Below are 5,588 nucleotides of genomic sequence, written 5' to 3'. Positions count from 1 at the left end.
ACATCAGAACTCACCGTTTATAAGGATATAATTTACAAGATATTCATGTCTTTTGTGTATTATATATAAATATATATATATAGGGGTAAAATATATAAGGTACTACCTACCAATGAGTCAGGTTACGTGCGATCTTGTTCTATGCTAAAAACAAGCAGTAATCATGCACTGGATGTGGCGGAACCTTCCCCTCAATAACCTTCTGGAGGCAGTTGGTGGATTGAGCTTTTCCCCTAATCAAATTAAACTATGAAAGAAGAGGGGGACACATGATAAGTTCAATAAGATCTGGGGGACTGGTGTGATCAAGACTCTCTAGACATGTAACCTATTCTTGTAAACCTGATGTGACCTGCTTTATACCACTAACTACAGCCATATGTATATCAACAATTGTAACTTCAGTCTGTATATGTGTCTGACCCAACATCAATCCAATGCCATTCTACCAGACATTGTATTGTATTTTGACTGTGTTTGTTGTTGAAATTAATAACAATTTACTTTTAAAAAAAGAATGCACCTAGTTCATTCTATTCTAAGAAATGCTGTTTTGCCTCTGGCATTCAGGAGATGTTATATTTGAGTCTACATTATATAAAAAGAATGTCACCTCTCTTTGAAACCCTAGAGGGTCCTGATTTTGCTATTTACAGTGATTCACTGCTCCTGAATTCACAGGCAACAGGCATCTCACTCTGTATGGAATTCACCATTCATGTATAACGTCCTTTATTTCTTTGTCCTTGAGAATGTCCTTGTGTGTTTAAGTTTTTTTTGTCCCTAGATAAAACATGGAAATCCCACATCAGCAGAAGTCTTATGTCTACTGCTTCCATAAAACAGAAGCAAGATAAATAATATCCTTTAACAGAAACACAAGCATCAGTGGATTTGACATACTGTATATTTATGTATGTTCTGTGAGCTTGCCTGTCTCTTAAGCAGAAATAAAAAGGTGAAATCTGCTCCAACTACAAGTATGGGTTTTATTATTCAGAAACACACAACATGGGCACCATCATGGAAGTAGCACTGATGCCCCCTTAACTATGCACCATTACAGAAAACTCCTTCCCATTTGTAGCCCCATTAATCTCTATGAGACAATGAATGGGATTCAGGTTTTTGGGTTGAAAGACCACACCCGAGCCAACCAACTAGTAGGTGTAAGGTGGGCAAGTGAAAACAGAAAAAGGAGTGTCAACACCTTGTGTGACCTGTAGTTGAAATAGGATATCCTTTATTAAAAGGGAAGCTTGTCTCAAATAACCCCAAGCCTAAGAACCCAATTGGCAAGCATCTACCCATAGCTGTGATGATATAATGAACCACCATAAAAGCATCACACCAACTTCGTACCATAAAACTTTGCTATCCTGGGGTTGGGTGGGATGGACTCTACAACTGTGAAATTACGCTGGTGCAAGCCACTTGCTGCCTTCTTCCAGATTCCCAAAGCCTAATCATCGCTGCTTCCTGCTTTACCTCCCCTCATAGCGACACTTTCCACCAATAATCTGGAGGTCTCATACTATTTAGGTACCAGGTTTTTTTTGGATTGATTTTATTCCAGTGATGTAACTACTGGGGCTGTAGGGGGCTATACCCCCTTGAGGCCAGTAAAAAGGTAAAGTAAGGGTATGAGAACAGGGAAGCATGCACAGAGCATATAGCATGATTTCAAAGCACAGTGGGAGGCCCATTGGGGGCCTGGGTGTGTCATTCTTAGTGGTGGGATCCAGAGGCGAAGGAGCAATAGACTAGAAAGAGGAGGACCCACAGGAGCTTCAAACAACACAAAACACACCTGGCATGTGTACAGGGGATTAGTGAAAAGTAGCCATAGAGACTTAACCAAGTACTGTGGTTCAAGAAGAATCATAGTTGACAGATCAGAGGCCAGAGACAGGCAGCATGGATATGTTGTCAGAGTCAGTCCAAGGGTCAGGGCAGGAAAAAGGCAGTGATTCCAGGAAACAGACAATGTCACAACAAAAAGTCAATCAGGAAGTTTCCTGATTGGAAGGAAGGATTCTGGGATATAACCAAATCAGGCAATGAATTAGGTCCTCAGTATCCTTTAAAGAGGCCCAATTTTGGCACCAACTGGATGGAGGACATCAGGAGAGGGTCAGGATCTGTCATTCTATTGACTGTGTGGACTCTGTCACCGTCGGCAACCAACACCAGAACAAATGCCAAGCACCCTGGTCTCGGCTCGTGCTTCACCTGTAGTGTGACCACCGTTGGCCTCGGGAGGAGACCTCAGCTACTTGGATGCCACCAGGACTTAAACGAAGAAGGCTAGAGGTTCTGGATAGGCAGAGGGGCACGACTGTTTAGCGAGAGTCTTTAGGCCGAGGGTCACGGTACAAAACAGGAAATCAGAATCGTAGTCAGAACAGGCCGGGTCGAGGCAGGCAGGTGATAATCATAATCAGGCAAAGGTCAAAACCGGGTAATCAATCAGACAGGAACAGGCCCGGATTTGTGGAAAGGCCACCTAGGGCGGCAGGATTTTAGGTGGGCGGCATGATGCCCAACCACACCCACTTTGGTTCAAAAACACTGGGGATGCGCTGGAGATACAATATTTTTTTAAATTTCCCCATTGATGATGAAAATTTGCACGAATAAAGGGGAGGGGACAGGGGCACCGAACGGCAGTGGGCCTAGGGGCGCCCTCTATGTAAATCCGGCCCTGGACAGGAAGGTTCAGCAGAAGGATAGTCGATATTCAGGCAAGGGTCAGTTATAGAAGTCAGGATAATCGTATAGCCAGGCAGGGGTCAGAATCAGAATAAAGCTTACAAAGCACCAGGAACAAGATCGTATCACAGGCAGTTTGCACAAGACTGAATTTCCCTTTTATACCCTGGAGTTTTCGAGCTATTGCGTCCCTTTGCGAGTCGGCGTCATCACACCAGCGTGTCCGCGTCAATAAAAGAAACAAGACGCGGGTGCCCGTGCCCTAAGAAGCAGCAATGGCGGAGGAAGAGGAACCACATGGTGGGCGTCCCCGTCACACCACTGGACCACCAGGGTGAGTAGATTTTATCACAAAAACTAACGTGTGTCGAATTTGTTGTGCTTGCGCACAGACGCGCAACGGTGTGTAAATTCTAATATCCGACCATGCGTTAAGATGCAACCTGGAGATGGGAGAGTGTCCTTAGGTAAGTAACCCCACACGTGCAGATTCTGCACTTTCTCTGTACTTATTAATAATAATAATAATAATAATAATAATAATTATACTGTCCAAGTATGGGACCTGTTATGCAGAATGCTCAGGGAATGGCTATTTCTGCAAATTTGGATCTCCATACCTTAAGTCTTCTAAAAATAAACCTTATAGGCTGGTTTTACTTCCAATAAGGATTAATTATATCTTAGGTGGGATCAAGTACAAGGTCCTTTTTTATTATTACAAATAAAAAGGAAATCATTCAAAAAACATTGGATTATTTGGATAAAATGGAGTCTATGAGAGACAACTTTTCTATAATTGGGAGCTTTCTGGATACGGGTTTCTGGATAACTGTCCCATACCTGTGCTATTAACTTGATGATAACTTAGTTGGCTAAATCTAATTCATTTTGGAAAAGTAATCTCTGTGTTTAATCTTTTGAAAATTGAACCAGGAGTTTTCTCACAAATCTGAATTTTGGTTTCTGTAGAATGTGAAGCTCTGTCTCTGCTATTAGAGACTCAAACTAGAATGACAAAACTGATACCTGGAGGTCTATTCATCAATGAACCCAAATGTGGAAATTACCCTTATCCCATAAAGGACTTCAGTCTGACGGCACACACACCACACCGCGTTTCATGCAAATATAAAATAATTGCTTTAAATATAAGTGAGAAGTAACAGCTTAGCAAAAGGTGAAAGAAATGTCACCAGCCAGATGTTATAGTGAAAATCTAAACTAGAAGGGGAAAAAAAACTTAAACATCAATTGTCAGAACTACAAGTCATAAGAAATGAGCATATTGTATGCCATCCAGAAGTGAAGCGCGAGGTCTCCGGAGACCACTGAGATTAAGACTTTGCCCGAAATGTAAAATGATATTAACTTAAATTGTGCCTGCTTTAATTAGTTGTTAGCTTTCCCAGTGAGAACAGTAGCTCTTTTATAGGAAATGCTTCTCTGGTTAAAAGGGCGATTAAACTAAAACGACGTTTGAGATCCATGCTGTAACATTAATAGTAGAAATCTACTCAAATGGTCCTATCAGGAAAGACATCCCCATTTTTCATTCCAAAGTTTCTTCCAAAGTGCTTCTTTCCTCCTGTTTTTATTTAATTTAGCCCTCTAAATGCTTTTTTATACATTTCACATCATTATTTAATGTTGTAATTTATAGATGAGAAAATATTCAGTGCAGCGTTTGAAATATTTTAGTAAAATCTAACCAAATAGATTTATTCAGTGAGATAAGTAGATCTACTAAGGTGTAGCCTATTGGCCCTCATTCTCAAATGAGTTTCTTTCTATCTATCTTTACTTTATTTACAATCTAACTGTGTACATAATTGGTATCCTTTAAGGTACATCATAATGGTAACCATTAGAAATTTATCTCACTAAATAAATCAAAAATGTACAAAAATGGCACCCAGCTCTGATTAGAGGTGCACCAAAATAGCACCAGAAAAAGGCATATAAAATGGCACCTCAACAGAATAGGGTGTAACTTTCTACACCTTTTGAAGTAAATCTACTAAAAGGTGTACCAAAATGGCACCCAACTAAATCTGGGTGTAGCTTTTCATTTTCTTTATTAGCACCTATATCTAAGACACCTGAGACAATTGGACACAAGGTTGGTCTATGTGGAGAACTCAGGGATTGGATCACTAGATAATTGATGTTGTGTTGTGATTGGTGCACATATATTTAAATACTGGTGTTTTAGCTCTGTAAATTCAGCCTATTAGTAAGTGTCAAAGACACGAAACGCGTAAGGCGTAGGACACGATAAATGTTCACATTGTTTTGACTATTTGGAGGAAGACTGCCTTCATTTAAGTGCCCACTCCAGATTTATCCTTTTGGTTGTCCGCTCCCTATGCTGAGGGCTCAGGGCTGTGCACCTGAGCCACTTCCCTAATGTGGTGAGAAATCATTTTTACTTTGTGGAGACCCTTTCTATGTTTTACTGCACAAATTTAACCAAATTACCTATTTTGAAATTACTTCCATCACTACTGTTTTGAAACCTCAAATTACTGTTTCACAGGCAAACCATTCGAGAATAAGTGCGGCTGCGGGGAAAGTGTTGTATCCAATGCCAGTGGCTGATCTACGAGGGGCCTGGCCCACCCAGGCCCTGTTGGGCCTTCTAGAGTCTCCAACGTGTCTGAATCCAGAGTCCTGCATGTCCTGCACCTGGTCCCCACCATCGATAGTTATGCTACTGTCCAATGCAATTGCTTCTAGTATGTCAAAAAGCATGCAATGACCATGTCTCCATGAATGAAAACATGTTCTAAGTCAGTACAGCAGGATGGTGCTCAGCATCTAAATGACCTACTGTATATGCACAATGCTTTAGACACAAGTCCACTGCACATATT

Source organism: Xenopus laevis, chromosome 6L (assembly GCF_017654675.1).
Source record: "Xenopus laevis strain J_2021 chromosome 6L, Xenopus_laevis_v10.1, whole genome shotgun sequence".
Lineage (NCBI taxonomy): Eukaryota > Metazoa > Chordata > Amphibia > Anura > Pipidae > Xenopus > Xenopus laevis.
This window is presented reverse-complemented; position numbering follows the sequence as displayed.